This window comes from Pongo pygmaeus, chromosome 5 (genome assembly GCF_028885625.2).
Source record: "Pongo pygmaeus isolate AG05252 chromosome 5, NHGRI_mPonPyg2-v2.0_pri, whole genome shotgun sequence".
In the NCBI taxonomy this organism is placed as follows: Eukaryota; Metazoa; Chordata; class Mammalia; order Primates; family Hominidae; genus Pongo; species Pongo pygmaeus.
This window is the reverse complement of record NC_072378.2, coordinates 171,016,755-171,034,381: the sequence shown is the minus strand read 5'-3', so window position 1 is coordinate 171,034,381 and position 17,627 is coordinate 171,016,755. Positions and strand designations below refer to the sequence as shown.

Sequence of the window (17,627 nt, the reverse complement as noted above, 5' to 3'; positions counted from 1 at the left end):
AGTAATTATGGCATTATCATTAGATATATGGCACCTTTCAAAGCAAACACAGTAGTTAATATTCACACTCTGTTTCCAAAAACACTCTTGTCTCCAAGGTAACATGATATGCTGGTTAAGAGCCTGAAGAGTTCTCAATTCAAACATATGAAGAACTTTAAGTATAAGTTAATTACTTGAGTTGGACTTTCACAAGGACAAGAGAGTGTAGCAGTCTTTTAATGTTTTCACTAAGATTATCATTCAAGGTATTTCTTGATAAAATTCAAAAAGAGGTTAAGTTTTCAAAGTAGTAGTATTTCTCATCTAGGAACTCAAACAGAAGTTATTGTTAAAAATCTAAAACATAAATTGAAACACCACATGGATGATTCTCAATACAATTTTTCTGAGTAAAAGAAGTCAGACAAAAAAAGTACCCACTATGATTCAACTTATATAAAATTCTAGTTCATGAAGAGTTAGGCTAATCCATAGTGACAGAAAGCAGATCAGTGGTTGTCTGGGATGGGGACAGACAGTGGCGGGAAGGATTACCAAGGGGAAACTTTTGGGGGTGACAGATACATTAACCACTTAGTGTTCATGGTTTTACAAGTGTATGTGTATGTTAAAACTTACCAAACTGTATACTGTAAACATGTGTCACATACACCTGAATAAAGGTGTCAAGAAGGCCACATAAAATTCACTATGCTGAATGTTGTAGTATCTGAGATAGTGACTGACTGACTTTGCAGAGAAACTGCCCATTTGAAAATTTAAAGACAGATACAAAGTAGTTTACAGTTAGAATCTGGAATCTGGAAAAGGTATGAGCACAATATTGTATATGACGTTATAAAAGGCGTTCTTCAAGTAGGCAATGATGTGTGCGAATGGTCAGAAAAACTCTGTGCTGACATTCTTTATGATCTATGCTTTTTCCACTATAGTTTTCTTTAAGAGTCATGCAGGCTTTATGTCCTTTGATAAAACACAACAAAAAATTCTTAATATGCAAACAGCAGCACAAAACAAATGATGCCTCTCCTAGACAGGCTGAAGGCAGCAGTCATGAGGTGACTAAGCACATGGGTATCTCTCATGTTTAGGGTATTTCCCAGCTGCCAGACAGTGGTAGGCACTTAACATATACATTCTAATCTTTAGGACGACCCTGACACGTAAATATTATCAGCTTTATTTTACAAATGAAGAAACTATAAATTGTTAGGTTGAGAAAAGGCATCCTCACAGGACTATCTTTTAAGAATTTACCGATTTTTTTGTTTTTTTTTTTTGAGACCAGGTCTCACTCTGTTGCCTCGTCTGGAGTGCAGAGGTGTGATCACAGTTCACTGCAGCCTCAACCTACCAGGTTCAAGCGATCCTCCTGTCTTAGCTGCCACCACACCTGGCCATTTTTTTTTTTTTTTTTTTCAGTGGAGACCAGATCTCACTATGTTGTGTTGTCCAGGCTGGTCTCAAACTCTTGAACTCAAGCGATCCTCTCGCCTCAGCCTCCCAAAGTGCTGGGATTAGACATGAGCCACTGTGCCCACACAGAATTTACTGATTTTTAATGGGATCTAGCCCCTAACAGTAGAATTTGAAGGTATCCTTTTAATAGCCACATTAATGGGATTTTCATTAATTGCATAATGAAAATATGCAAAAATTGGGTGAACATAAATAGCACACATTTTATGATGACATTTAGAGAAGGCTTGCTCATAAAGTTATTAAATACAATGGGATACATTCATACATCTGCACCAAATCACTACAGTATTGTGACTTGTAAAGAGTTTATCTTGGAAACACAGCCAAGATATTTGAGTTTTTGAAGTGGAAACTGGGCTTCATAGTGTGATTACGTCAACTGTAAGGTGGTTCTATGGCATGGAACCTATGTCCAGGAAGGTTACACTCATTTCTGAAAAAGGGTATTCTTTTTCATTTGTTATTCCAACAGAGTAGGCAGGGGACAGGTGTTGGAAAGGAAATACAAGAATACAAAAAAGGTGGTCAAAATGGCTTTTAAAAGAAGGCTTAGATTTCACCAGCTCTAGACGACTGCTCTATACCTGGCTTTAATTTAAACAGGCCTTGCATGGTTTGCTGATGATGAGCTGGCCAAAGATAAGCCTCACAAATCTCGAGTGTGACTTGATTTCTACGTTGTGAGGGAAGGCCCCACTTCTCTCACCAAGCTCTGTGCTGACTGCTGCGGGCCCAGGAGAGCCCCTGCACAGCAGAAAGGAAAAAACAAGGAACAGCATTCGAATACAGTCGAAGCAGAGGACTGAACCTGACTGCAAGCCAGGCCCTAGGGTTCACTGCACGCCCACTGTGGTCAGAAGCCAGCAGCCAGTGGGGCTCTCAGGCCAGGCAGCTCCCAGAGTTGCTGGTTGGACTGCTCAAGACACACAGGACCAATTTCTCACAGTTTGAATCATGAGTTAGAATGTGACATTACAATGTGCTCTTCTATACTATTTACCAAGAAAAATTGGGATAGCAAAGGTTTTGAGAACTTGTGATATTAGAGGATGCCTTCCAGTATTTCAGTATCTTCAAAGTGCTAAACACTCACAACATCTATTCATCAATGCAATTAGTGAGGTAGGGAATAAAATGTATAAAAAGACATAGAAAATTCCATGGATATCGCTTTAAATTTTTTCTTTTTAAGCCTTTCATTGCTAAGAGCATATATGCAGGCTTTTCATTCTCTAAAGGTGGTTATTATGGGATGACTGGGGAAAATAATATGTGTATATAAAAGTCATTCTACCTGCAAATTATATAAGAAATTTTCATTATCTAGGTAATAGTTGTTTAGAAAGAAAACAGAAGTTGTTTCTCATTAGGGAGGAGTCTAATTGCCCCAAATACGGCCTTTTGGGATCACTCCCTTTGAGGTGGGCCTCACCATCCTGTCTTATTCCAGCACCTAGCACAACATCTGCATGGGACAGGCCCAATATTTGAATAAATAAATGAATTAATCCAAGGACAGTATATAAAGAGAAATCAGGAATCAGTAAGTTATAGACTTCAATTATGGCCAAAGAAGCAGTGCAAAGTAGAATCACTGCCCTCAAGCAGCTTACAAAGGGTTTGGGAAACAAAGCACCAGCAGGAAATCCCAGTAAGGAGCTGCAGCAGGCATAAGGTACAGCTGGAGGCTGCCTTGTTCCTAGGGCTGGCTCATTCTCCTGACAGTCAGACCAGTCCCAGGGTATTGAGTTACCAGTAAATGGGGAAATGGAAAGAGGAAAGAGAAGTTCAGAAGCTCCTTTACTATAATCTTTCAACTTACAAAACCTTGAGGTTAAGAGCAATGCGCTCAGCATAAACGAAGCTGCCTGATGTTGATGGACGCACACACAGTGAGGAAGACTTGTCTGGCGTCACTCTGGACACAGGGATGAGGGACTTACGGACAGCCCAAGGGCAACTCCCCACACGGACAGCAGCCTCTGCAGGACAACCAATACTTGGCTGCTGTAACCACCTTAACACACCCCCAGCATCTAAGCCATGTCAAAGCATAACTGTCTAAAGCTAAAAGACATAACTCAGGCAAGTAGTAATGAGCAAAGGCACGTAAGAGACAAGGAAGCTGGATCAGAGCACTAGAGGAGCTCAAGCTCACACAGTCCATTAGCAAAGGCACATTGGAATAAGCAAGGTAAGCTGGAGACAATAAAACAATAATCTTTGCACAGAAAAATTCGCATCTCGAATCTACAAACTAGCATATAACATCACAATGTTTGTACTCTAATGGAGAGTAAGCAGCAAAGCCAAACAGAGGTAAATCTATTAGAAAATTAAATAATCTTGGGTGAGTCTGAAACAACAGCCCAGTATGACAATACAAAACATAAAGTCTTCTTTTTTCTTGTTTTATTTTCAAGTACAAAGTAATTTTTCTTTCAGTGGTAACTTCTGGCTGGGCCTGGGCCCAGGCTCTCCCAGTGATGTTCCCCCATGGCTTGTTGTGGAGTATCTGAGGTCTATTGTTTCTTCTCTCCTCTCCTCCCCCGCCTAAAAAGTGAAACTCATAGGGACCTCTTAAACACCAGTTGGGTGAGAACAGGGACCGAAAATCCCAAAAGATTAATATTTATCCCTTGCCAGCACACAGGATAGTATCTGCTGAAGGTTTATTATTTATGAATGCACAAACAACCAGGTGAATAAATAAGGGTGGGTGCCAGTTAAGTTGGTCTTGATGCTTCAGATGATCTCCATACAGGGGTCATTAAACTGCTGAGCTTTGCAAGAATTCCCCAATCACCGATAAAGACTCTCATCTTAACCACACTTTTGCTAGGGCCTTGAGCCCTCCTCTCTACCAGGCCTCAATCTGGGGCTTGTAGCAAGAATCCTGCTAAGTCAGTTTAAAGAGAACCCAACTTTGATATGTGGCTACCTTGGCCTGCTTTCAGCAAGAATTTCCCTATCCCTGATGTCTTCCCTTAGAAATTTCCCATCCCCTCACCCCCTCACTCTGCTCCTTGGTTGTAAATCCCCAGCTGTCTTCACTGTATTCAGAGCTGAGCCAGATCTCTCTCCTTCACTGCAAATAGTCTTGAGTAAAATCTTCCTACTGTTTGAACAAATGTTAGAATTTTAACATCAGCACCTCAAAGAAAGCCTACAGCTATTATGCACTTTAGAATTTCTAGGAATAGATGTCTAGACTCAGGGTGCCCTGGAGGACACCTCAGAACAGTCGGGCCACAACCACTGGTGCCAGCTGATGTCACAGCGGAAGTGGGAGAACAACGGGCAGAATTCTGTTGATAAAACGAAAAGTTCCAGAATAAAATGCAACAGTCCAGATTCTAACTGCCACTTAGTAACAGTGAAATTGTGGTACAATTTTATTTATAATTATATTGTGAATTTGTTCATCAAACATGTTTATCAATTGCCTAAAGTTTAGTAAAATCAGCCCAATGTCAAAATTCTTAAATTATCACAAATTTTAAAACAAAGACATAAATTTTAGTGAGGTTTTATTGTATTTATAATTTTTATAAGCTAGATTACTTTTTAATATTGGGAAATATATTAATTTGTAAAAAAATCTGATCAAAAAATGAACCATTTGCAGAAAATTCAGAGAAAACACAAGAAAAAATTTTTAAACATTTTACATATTTCAGCCTTTTTCTACTATTCACTGTTTCTAAAAATTGAGATTATACTTTTATAATCTGTTTCTGTGTCTAATTTGTTATAAATACATTCCCAACTCATGTCACTATTCTCCCACAGTGTCATGTATAACAGATGTACATCGTGGACGTAAGTTCTCTAACTCTGCTGGAGAACACCTGGATTATTTCTGATATTGCACGCCATAACTAAGAATATGAAACGCATCCTTGTATATAAATCTTAGACCCCTGATCATTTCCTTAGTATGTTAGGAAGCTGCTGAGTCATGGCATAGGCACACATTGGTAGTTTTTCTCCAAAAGCATTGCATCAAGAATAGACCCACTTGTAACTCATGAATATTCAGCTCTCTTCAACAATACCAGGTAATTTTATTTGAAAATAAATTTGGCTTACTCATTCAGCAAGCACCTTTATGTTAGACATTGGGGTAGTCACTGAGCTATGAACAAGACAGATGAGGTCCCTGCCCTCCAGCAGGCAACAGTCTCTTGGACACAAGTGTAGGACAGAGAAGGTAAGAGTGCTGGGGAATTTTCAGCAGGGAAAGCCAACCTAGTTTAGGGCTCTAAGACAATCCCCTGAGGAGAGGGTACTCAAGGCAAGGCCTGAAGACAGGCAGATGTGGCCAGAGGAAGGCATTGGGCAACATGGAGGAAATCTTTTAAAGGTCTGCAAGGTATCTTTTTTCAAATTATTAGGTGCTTAAAATATCTGCTCTATTAAGTAGTTTAATCTAACTTGCAATTGTATTTATAAATTTGTTCATCAAGTGTAGAAATGGGAAAAAAAAACTCACCTTCAGTATGTCTAGAACCTATTTTAAGGGAAGATGAAGAGATGAGATTACTGCTGGAGGAGTTGGGGCCAGATGAATGAAAGACCTGGAAAACCATGCTAAAATGTCTACGCTTCACCCGAAGGGAAACGAGATGTCACTAAGGACTCAAGCAAGTGCATTTCAGAAACACTGCTCTGCCTATGTTCTGGGGATGGGTGGAGGCAGGCAAGACTGGAGTCAGATGATCCATCGTGAACCAGGTGCTATGGCTGTTCAGCATCCACTCTCCCTCCCTATTCTGGGAGAATCCCAAGGCTAGAGGGATGCAGGGCCACATGCTATCACAGAAGAAAAAGAAAGGCAGAGAGACCCTCTTCTATCCCCACAGAAATACACTAAGAACATGAGATCTAAACTCAACCAAATTCCCACATTCACTCATAAATACTCATTCAGGATTTACTGTGCTCCAAGACCTATGTTAGGAGCTGTGGATACAGCAATGAATAAGACAAGACCCCAACTAAGACCATGAACCCTGAGGAATGAGAACCCTGAGAAGCAAAGAGCTTTGGGTGGGGGCTGTAACACATATATCAAAATGTACCCAACTGTCTAAGTGTGTGCAGTCTACTCCAAAAGTCCCATGGCAGCCCCTCTAGTCCCACTGGCCCAGATTAGAGCACATTATCAGTTTTGTGCAGCCTCTTAAGTCAAAGACACATTCTAGCAGCAAAGGCGGCGGCAGGAGTCACTTTGGGGAGGCAGCAAACTTTGTGTCAGGTGAAATCACCTGCCTGAAGCCACAAGCAGTAATTAACAATGAGGCCAGGATTTGAATCCATCTGACTCCAGAGCCCAGCTGCCTCTCACTAGGCCACAACCCTCACTTAGCACTGCTGTAGGTTAGTGATCTGGTCATTGCTGTGTGCTGCCAGTGGGGCAAAGGTCTCACCACAGAGCCACCCTGCGGGATGTGTCCTTACCCAAGATCTCTCCTTCCTACACTATTCCCAGTCACCAGCCTATCGGTGGGCTCTGAGAGGAGGATCGGGAATAAAAGAGACTCTCTGGCTTTTCCCAGCAACCCAGAACTCTGGTGCCCTTGGCCTTTCCTACCCACACTGTGCTCTACAAAACCCCTTAGAGGCTGATGTAGCATAAACAACTTACTCACAAGACACTTATTTAGGCTCTTATTATCACTACGGAGTACTTTTCTAATCAGTTCTAACAATTAGCTCCTAAACCCATAGTAGAGAAAAATATAGAATCTTTGGGCAGGAAAACTGACAGCAGTTAGAAGTGCTAACAGCTGACCCAAGGAAACAATAGGACAGAAAACTTTAAAAACTGGAAAGATGCAAAAACCCCCAAAGGAAATAGCTGTATATGCCTCAATAAGCCTAACATTACTGTTCACATCACAACATAACAAATTACATTTAAATGGTCACTTGAGATTATTGAGGAAAGTTTACATCACATTCAGCACATTCTATTTAAGAACACAAGAAATAATATACTTTAGGAAGATTCCCAGCCTAAACGGGATGTTTTGGTGCTTAATGGGCAAAAACCTAATCTAGCCAGAAAACTCCTCTGCTATTCAGAAAGTTAATATGCTCTTATCATAGTTAGCCATGGTTTTACTGTAAATGACTTTATAATAATTTGCACAAATCCAAATTAAATTAATTCTTTGGACTAAAGTCCTAATAGGAACAGTATTAACACTGCCCACTTTTATAGAACCTAGTGTGTAGATATATATGGATGTGCACAGATAGGTATTAATATATGGAAACACCAAAAGATATAATTTGGTCCATCTTATATTAAATGTTCTATAATAAGAACTGATAAAATAGATTCCTCTTTATTAATATTTGTTTATAAGCAAAACAGTACTCAGGAGCTGGCTTTTTTGGCTAAGGGAGGCCCTGATTTACTGTACAGCTGAAGACAAATCATTTAACCTCTTTGTACATCACTGATGTCCTTATTTGTAAAAATAAGATAATTATTTACTTCTCATATTAGGGAGATTTAAAACTACCACTAAAAAAATCCTTAGAAATACCTTATCTTTGCATAAATAATTTAAACTTTAAACATGTTTTAAATCTGAAGATTTTCCAACAGAAGACAAATTAAAATTATTTATACTCATTATAAAGCTCTATAAAAATAACTGGTGGCATTTTCAAAGTAATAAATCAAAAGTCACAATAAATTCCTGTGTGAATTTACACAGTGTATAACGCTAGTTTCCATGGAGTTAAGAATTGCTTTTATGATTTCCATTAAGCAGACTATCCTTCTTAGCATCAACCTTTTCTTAAAGGGAGTGGCAACTCAGCAGTGAAATAAATCTAACAATACAGGCATTTACGCTTGCAACAAAGAAGTTACAAAGATCCTGTCCAACATGCTGAGTTACTAAGTAAGCTCTGACATCTCCCTCCTGACACTAGAGCTAAATAAAGTCAGGTTATGGCAGGAACTTGATCAGTTACATTCATTCACATTTTGTTTCTCCATGCCTAAATAAAAAGCACACACCAGAAGAGGAAGAAATAGGAGGTAGGGAAGGGAAGGTGTCTGAAGGACAAAAATGCAAATCTCAAGGCTGGATATGACAAATAGCCAGTTTTGCAGGGATCTAAGCTGTGAAAGACTTGAAACATACCATTTGGGAACCCTCTTTTCAAAAAAGAATACTAATTATAAACACAAGATCTCTGAGGTCCCAGTGCCTAGGTAAGGGCCCATGCAAGTGACAGACCCAGAAACCTGAACTTCATTAGCTTTATAGTAAATCTGCCCCATAAATGGTATCCAGATTCAGGTTCCTGCATGGGGTAAAATCTCAGAATGCTAAAAACTACGTTACCCCAGATGTCACCTACTGTAGTTTTCTCAGTGGGCCACAGGTGATCAGAGATTTCAGTATGTCCGGAAGATTAGGTGGTTAGAAACCAAACAAAAAAACTGGAAGATCAAGGTAGTCACAAAATGGGGTGTGTGTGGGGGGGTGTGCGTGTGTGTGAAGATGAGCAGTGAAGACCTCGACCCAGCTATGGTGCTGGTGCTTTTCAAGAATACAACTGGTAAGAAGGCCCAATTAGAGTTCCAAAACAAAAGGAATGGCAAAGTCAGGGGAAACACTCACTAATGATGGAGCTGGGAGATGGCAGAAATGGGATGAAGAAGGTATCAGAACACAGAGTGTGAAGGCTGTAGTGGTGGCAGAGGGTGGCTCCTAACAGCAAAGTCCAAAGATGGGCAGGTCAAAGAGTCTATGTGAAGGGGAGGCCAGAGAAAGGTCAAAAACAAAAGCATGACACTAGACATGGAGCAACTTGAGAGTACAGCTGCAGATAAGATGGTCTCACATATTCAGAAGATAGTTCCAGACATGGTCCTCATTCTGGGCTTTTCCCTCTCTGCACTTCTCTATTCAAGGGCTCAAGCCATCAGAAAGCCTACCCTCTCACTTCTTTACCTCCAGGTTCTCTCCACTACCATTTCGGGGTTTCCAGTCCCTGAACGACGACAAAAGTCTTTTGTGTGTCTGCAGTCACCCTCATCCCCACCCCTGTATCTGCCAGACTGAACCTCTTTAACGCTAAGATCTGATCACATCACTTCCTTACCCCACATTCTCTTTAGCTTCCTTCCTGCCATTCCCCATCCCTAACCAACATTTCTTGTCTCACAAATGCTCAACTCCTAGTTCCCCAAATATGTCAAGACTGTCTGAAACCTTCATGTCTTAAACATTTACGTTCTTACTGCCAGGAATAGGCTCTCAATCCTCGTTCATCTCCCAACTCCTACTTACGCAAAACTCTGCTCAAATCCAACCTTTATGGAAATTTCCTGGACCCTCCTGGGCAAATCACCCTCTAAGGTACCCTTTTCTTTCTGCATTGTGGGATCTGCTTGACGCTCAGTGTTATCCCACGGGTCTGCAAACTCCTTGCGGGCAGGGAACCCTGTCTTTCTGTCTGTCTTTCCCCAAGGAGCCGGGGCTCTGATTCAGGGATAGCCCACAGATGATGGGAGAAAAGTGGAGAGATCAGAGGATGCCTCTCTCTTCTAGAGACGACCAGAAAAGTCGTGCAGCTATGAAGGATAACAGATCCGACCCAAAAACGACACATAGGAGCCAAACACACATCTTAAGGGAGGCAGTAGGGGTCAGAGGTGACCTCAAGATGGGGCAGGCAAGGCGAGGGTCGCGAGGTCTGGGAGCACGCGACGACGCGGACCAGGGCCCGGCAGGAGGGTTCTGCGCAGGGACAGGGATGACGACGGGCTCGGCAGCGGGGACGCGAGGATCCCATGATGTCGCAGCCGCGGTGACAAGGACAGAGGCACGGCCAGGAAGGCATCCAGGACCGGGCAGAGGCCGAGGGGCTGACGCGCACGAGGGTCGGACGCGGGTAACGGACGGTCACGCAGGCCGGGAGCGGCCCGGACGGCGCACGGGTGCCCTCGGGCCCGGCCCTACCTAGAGATGCGCCAACACCAGCCGCAGACGCGCCCGCCGCGCCCTAGGCCCAGCCGCCTCAGCCACCGCCACAGCCGCCTCGTTCACTTCCGCTTCCGCTCAAGGCGCTTCCGCTCGGGACTTGGCCGGGTTTGCAGAGGCGGGGTCTGCGTGACCGTTGCGAGAGTGACGAGCGCCCGCGTCGTGGGTGGGGCGGGGAGAGAGGTGCGCAGGCGCAGGGAGCGGGGACGCGGCGCGCAGGCGCCGGGGGAGTGGGACGTCGCGGCCTGTTGCCACAGCAACTGCTCTGGTGCTGGCTGACGTCGGGTCGCTCAGTCAGGTAGCTGCCCGCTGGCGACGGGCGGGTGCCGCCCTTGAACCTCTTTGTTCATACACTGTCCTGCGGCCGGGACGGTGTCTTGACGCTGCATGCCGGTCTTTGTCCTGCGGCAGGCACTGAGGACCGGCGGCTCCCGGGGCCTCAGGCCGCAGTTGTGCGAGCGCCGCACAGGCGGGCGGCCCTGAGGCCGGGAGCCTCGCCTGGGCCGGAAACGGGAACGGCGGGGGGCTCCTGCCCAGGGGACCCACCGCGCGCTTCTCCGCCACGTTTGGGGAGGAAGCGGGGACGTCCTGGCATTCGACCCTCGCCTCCGTATCGGGACGGCGCGGCCCCAGTCAGCGCTGAGCACTTCTCGGCCGGGTGTTCTGACCGTCACCATTGTCACTCTGGACTACTCTTCAGCTGAAAGTTGTTTCAGGCAGGTTTGCTAGTCCGGAATTGGGTGGGAGAGAATTCCAGGGAGAGAGAGGAAAGGCAGAGGCAATGGCAGTGAGGGAGCAGGATGCATCAGAGGAATTCCAGTGGCTGCTGTGGATACATGGTGGCGGGGACAGGGTAACAGGTGCCACCTGATCGTGCAGGTCCCTGTCGTCATATTCAGGAGTTTGGACTCTGCAGTCCACAATCTCAGTCTTATTTCTGCAGCTGCTCTAAGATAGCGAAACTCACCTTCAGGACATGCTCCCTTGGGCTAGGAGATCAGGTGGGCTCCGGGTGATGCGCAAGTCCACCCTTCTAGCTGCAGTTCCACCTTTTTCTCTACAACCAAGCAAACATTTTGGCAGGCACGTGTGAGTGACGACCTTGAAACCAATCTGATTTATTTTTCTGAAAAGTAAGTTACTGACAAATGTCAATTTTTAGTATCAACTTATTTAGGATGTATCTCCAAACCTATCCTTACACACAGTATGTCTCAGTAAGGCAGCTGTAAGCCCTGGTGAGCTAATGAGTTTCCCATCAGGGAAATAAAATGGTCAAATATTGTTCTAGGAAAAACGTTCTGTTGATTTTCTTCAGAATCTCTAGCAAAGCACTCGATCAGGTACTCAGAAAACATTACCAAATTGAAGTGGCACCACGTATGCATTAAAGGATTTGGGAAGGAATCTCGATTCAGCATACAAGGCTTACGTTTCCTGATGGGCTTTTCTTTAAGTAAAATCAACAAATGGTGTTCAGCACCTATTGCTGATTAGTGCTGTGGGGTGACACCAAGAAGTATGTGAAATGACCGCTAGTCTTAAGGAGTGCTCATCGTGGTTGAGGACATAAACTAACATACTTTAAATACCAGGCAACAAGTGAAACATATTGTAAGGAGTAAGGGTTGTAATGTTGCTGCCCACCCCCGCCAAAATTCATAGGTTGAAATTAATCCCATTGTGATGGTCTTTGGAGGTGGGGCCTTTGGGAAGTGAATAAATCGTGAGGGTGGAGCCTCATGAATGGGAATAGTGCCATAATGAGGCCAGAGAGCTCTCTTGCCCACTTTCCACCATGTGAGGATACAGTGAGAAGATGGCCTGCACCCCAGAAGAGGCCTCACCAGAACCTAACTATGCTGGTGCCTGATCTGAGACCTCCGCGCCTCCACAGCTATGAGAAATGAATTTCTGAACCCAGTCTATAGTACTTTGCTGTAGCAGTCTGAACAGTCTAAGACAGGGATGAAAAAGCTTCAAGGAGCAAATCTGTGAACTGAGCCTGGAAGGGGGAGGAGGATCTGACAAAGGGTTAGAAGAGGAAGGACTCCAAGCAGAAGGAGCAAACCTAGGAAAGAGACTAAGGGAAAAATTCAGGAGACCAAACTCTCATGTGCAGGAGATTCATGCCGAGGGGAGCAGGAAGCAGAGCTGGACTAGGGAGGCCTTGAAGGCAGGCAGAGCAAGGAGCCTCACCAGGTAACTGCTCATCGGCCTCCCAGATGGATTCGATGGTATCGCTCAGATGATGGAACAAAAAAGAAAAAAAAAGACAAAACACAAATGTGACATCTGAAAAACTGGAATGAAAGAGAAAGATAAAAGAGAAGGAAAATCTTCCCAGGTCTAGAAGATATATTCTCGTATCGAAAGGGCCCAGCAGGTGCCCAGCACAACAAACCTAGGAAGACCAACACCAAGGCACAACACCAAGGCACATCACCACAGCATTCAGAACACCAGGGATAAAGTAAAGATCTTCAGAGTTTCCTGAGGGAAAAATGAAAAGGTCACATTTAAAGGACTGGAAATCAGAATGGCATGGAAATTCTGCACAGAATCCTAGGAAGCTGGAATACAATGGGGCATTAACTTCAAAATTCTGAAGAAAATAATTCTAACATAGAATTCAACTCTCGCTATATTAGCTGTTTGTGGGTAGGATGTAGATATTTTCAGATATCCTTATCTCAGAAAGCTACTGGAGGATATTCTTCTCCAAAATTAAGAAATAAGAAAGAGGATAATATTTGGGACCTAGAAAACAGGAAGTCCCAGCTTAGGAGAGAGGAGAAGGGAAGTACTAGGACAGAAGCTAGGACTTATACAGTAGGGGATAGAAGCCTCTAGGAGAGATGTTTCCAGAAGGAAGTGAATCACATGGAATGCCTGTTATGGATGAATATCTTAAAAGGGGATCTTCAGAATTTGATGATGATAAGTAATAGCTAGTTAGGAAAGTGAATAAGGAAATAAATGAGGCCATTATTGAACCTAGTGAAAACAATATGCAAAAAAGGATATAGCATATGTCTTGGCTGTGAATAAATATGTAATTATAACAAGATAATTGCTGAATGGGAGTTTAACCCAAAGGGGTGTTATAATTATTTTTGAAAAAAGGGAGGTGACCTTACGTGTGTTTATATAAATGTGCATGTGTCTAGGAAGTGAGGGTGGGAGAGTTAAATCCTTGTCTTCTAGAGTTAGGAAGTCCATAGACTATATGCACAATTGAAAAGTAAGGACAGAACATTAAATATGCGTTCTTAGAAAATATGAGCATAAGGCCAGGCACATTGGCTCATGCCCATAATGCCAGCACTTTGGGAGGCCAAGGTAAGAGGACTCTGTGAGCCCAGGAGTTGGAGACCAGCCTGGGCAACATAGTGAGACCTCGTCTCTACAGAACATTTTTAAAAATTGGCCAAGCATGGTGGCATGCACCTGTAGTCGCAGCTACTTAGGAGGCTGAGGTGGGAGGATCATATGAGCCCCAGAGTTTGAGGCTGCAGTGAGCTGGGATTGTGCCACTGCACTCCAGCCTGGGCGACAGAGTAGGACCCTGTCTCACACACAAAAAAAGGAAAAGAAAATAGAAAATATACAAAATATACAAAAATATAGAAAATATACAAAAGAAGTATATAAGAGATAAATGTAAGAGAAGGAATTGGGAGTAGGAGTGTGTGGTGTGGGCAACTACTATTTTTGTTACAAATCTAGAAATACCGTTTGAATTTTAAAATTATAAATCTTTGATATAAGGAAAAAGTTTTAAGTTTTAAAAAGTTATTCACTAATACAAGTGGTAGTAAGTGGCACGACTGTCACTCAAATTCCAATCTGTCTAAATCCTGAAGCTTTAAAAAATTGTTATGACTACAGTACACTACAGCAAAGGGAAGGAAAAGTCAAAGATTACTTCAAGGTCTCTTTCCTGGGAGACTAGAAGAAAAGTTGCATGCAGAAATCAGTGTAACAAGAGCAAGAAGAGTTACATAGGATTATCCACATCCTGCTTCACCTCCTGCTTCATAGCTCAGGCAAGCACTTCCCTGTGCTCTGCTGTGCACAGCCAGTTTATCAGTGTGGGAAAAAATCTATAAATGGGATGGAGGTTTACATAAAAGAGAAACATAGGAAAAGAAAGGGGAATAAAAAAGAAACTGTAGAGCGAATTTGGGGGTTAATGCAGAGGAAAAAGCTAAAGTGAGAGACATCAGCTGTGAGAGAGAAACCCAGAAAATGAATGGCAGGGGCATCTGGGACAGGTTTCTCTTGGTAACAAGTTGACCCTTTAAATAGACTGCAAGATGTATTTGCAGTTTTTATTTGGATGTTGAACTAAATTTCTTTGAGTATAACAACCACATGAGCTCAAGATTTTATTTGGGTAATGATATGGTTTGGCTGTGTCCCCACCCAAATCTCATCTTGAACTGTAGTTCCTATAATCTCCACATGTCATGGGAAGGACCTGGTGGGAGGTAATTGAATCATGGGGGTGGTTACCTCCATACTGTTCTCTTGATAGTGATTGAGTTCTCATGAGACCTGATGGTTTTATAAGGGGCTTTCCCCCTGCGTCACTCCGAATTTCTCCTTGCTGCTGCCATGTGAAGAAGGACTTGTTTGCTTCCCCTTCTGACATGATTGTAAGTTTCCTGAGGCCTCCCTAACCATGCTGAACTGTGAGTCAATTAAACCTCTTTCCTTTATAAATCACCCAGTCTCAGGTATGTCTTTATTAGCAGTGTGAGAATGGACTAATACAGCAAATTGGTACCAGGTAGTGAGGTGCTGCTGTGAAGATATCCGAAAATGTGGAAGTGACTTTGGAATGGCGTAACAGGCAGAGGTTGGAATGGCTGGGAGGGCTCAGTAGAAGATAGGAAATTGTGGGAAAGTTTGAAACCTCCTAGAGACTTGGAGGGCTCTGAAGATAGGAAGAGGTGGGAAAGTTTAGAACTTCTTAGAGACTTGTTGAATGGCTTTGACCAAAATGCTGTTAGTGATATGGACAATGAAGTCCAGGCTGAGATGGTCTTAGATGGAGATGAGGAACTTGTTGGGAACTGGAGTAAAGGTCACTCTTGCTATGCTTTAGCAAAAAGAATGGCAGCATTTTGCCCTTGCCTTAGAGATCTGTGGAACTTTGCACTTGAGAGAGATGATTTAGGGTATCTGGTGGAAGAAATTTCTAGGCAGCAAAGCATTCAAGAGGAAGCAGAGCATAAAAGTTTGAAAAATTTGCAGGCTGGCAATGCAATAGATTAAAAAAAAACCATTTTCTGGGGGAGAAATTCAAGTTGGCAATAGAAATTTGCATAAGCAATGAGGAGAAGAATGTTAATCACTAAAACAGTGGGGAAAATGTCTCCAGGGTATGTCAGAGAGCTTCATGGCAGCCCCTCCCATTACAGGCCTAGAGGCCTAGGAGGGAAAAATGGTTTCTTGGGCAAGGCCCAGGGCCTCCCTTTCTATGTGCAGCCTAGGGACTTGGTGCCCTGCGTCCCAGCTGCTCTAGACATGGCTAAAATGGGCCAATGTACAGATGAGGCTGTGGCTTCAGAGGGTGCAAGTGCCAAGCCTTGGCAGATTCCATGTGGTATTGGTCCTGCTGGTGCACCGAAGACAAGAACAGAGGTTTGGGAACCTCCACCTAGATTTCAGAGGATGTATGGATATGCCTGGATGTCCAGGCAGAGGTCTGCTGCAGGGGCAAAGCCCTCATGGAGAAGCTCTGCTAGGGCAGTGCAGAAAGGAAATGTGGGGTCATATCCCCCACACAGAATCCCCACTGGCATACCACCTAATGGAGCTGTGAGAAAAGGGCTACCATCATCCAGACCCTAGAATGGTAGATCCACCAACAGCTTGCAAAGTGCACCTGGAAGAGCCGCAGACACTCTACGCCAGCCCAGGAAGGCAGCCAGGAGGGGGGTTTTACCCTGCAATGCCACAGAGGTAGAGCTGCCCAAGGCTGTGGGAGCCCACCTCTCGCATCAGTGTGACATGGATGTGAAACATGGAGTCAAAGGAGATCACTTTAGAACTTTAAGGTTTAGTGACTGCCCTATTGGATTTTGGACTTGCATGAGGCCTGTGGTCCCTTTGTTTTGGCCAGTGTCTCCTATTTGGAACGGGTGTATTTACCCAATGCCTGTGCCCCAGTTGTATCTAGGAAGTAACTAACTTGCTTATGATTTTGCAGGCTTATAGGTGGAAGAGACTTATCTCGTTTCAGACACTTTGGACTTGGACTTTTGAGCTAATGCTGGAATGAGTTAAGACTTTGGGGGACCATTGGGCAGGCATGATTGTGTTTTGAAATGTGAGGACATGAGATTTGGGAGGGACCAGGAGTGGAATTATATGGTTTTGCTGTATCCCCATCCAAATCTCATCTTGAACTGTAGTTCCCATAATCCCCACATGTCATAGGAGGAAGTTTCTGGGAGGTTAATTGAATCATGGGGGCAGATACCCTCATGCTGTTTTGGTGATAGTGAGTGAGTTCTCATGAGACCTGATGGTTTTATAAGGGGCTTTTCCCCTCCTTCGCTCTGCACTTCTCTTTGCTGCTGCCATGTGAAGAAGGATGTGTTTGCTTCCCCTTCTGCCATGATTGTAAGGTTTCCTGAGGCCTCCCCAGCCATGCTGACCTGTGAGTCAATTAAACCTCTTTCCTTTATAAATTACCCAGCCTCAAGTATGTCTTTATTAGCAGCATGAGAACAGACTAATACAGGTAACAATTGACCATCCAAAAATTAGGAAAGACAAAAAGCCAAAACCATGAAAACATACTGATTTCTATATAGGGAGTGCACATTAAATGCTGCTGAAGTGTTTTATTGCTGATAAAAGGTATCATGTAGAAAGACAATGTTCCTCTTCTTATGATCATTGTAATGGTGAAGATGTCTGGTACTGCTGCAGACATCACGCAGTCAGGAAATGGAGTGACCGACAGGCCATGGATGGCAGAGCAGAAAGAAGGAGAGCACTTGGGCCTTGACGTGGCAGAGCCACTACATCAACCAGCACTCAAAGCACCTTCTTTCCTGATGATAAGAGAGAGAATCTTCTTTATACATAGTCAGATAGTGAATCAGG

At 43.6% G+C, this 17,627-nt stretch overlaps 1 protein-coding gene across 19 annotated transcripts in view; it reads right to left on the bottom strand.

Moving 5' to 3' along the window:
• FAM120B (family with sequence similarity 120 member B) overlaps positions 1 to 10,666 on the bottom strand; it is a 97,609-nt gene extending 86,943 nt beyond the window's left edge. For 14 of the 19 annotated variants that reach the window (XR_010126820.1, XR_008503017.2, XR_010126825.1 and 11 more), the window contains exon 1: positions 10,482 to 10,599. The gene's annotated coding sequence lies outside the window, so the exon portion shown is untranslated. Of the gene's footprint in view, positions 1 to 10,481 lie in introns of all 19 variants that reach the window. The other 5 variants (XR_010126821.1, XR_010126822.1, XM_054490282.2 and 2 more) reach the window with 1 other exon arrangement.
• Between the last annotated feature and the right edge of the window lie 6,961 nt (positions 10,667 to 17,627).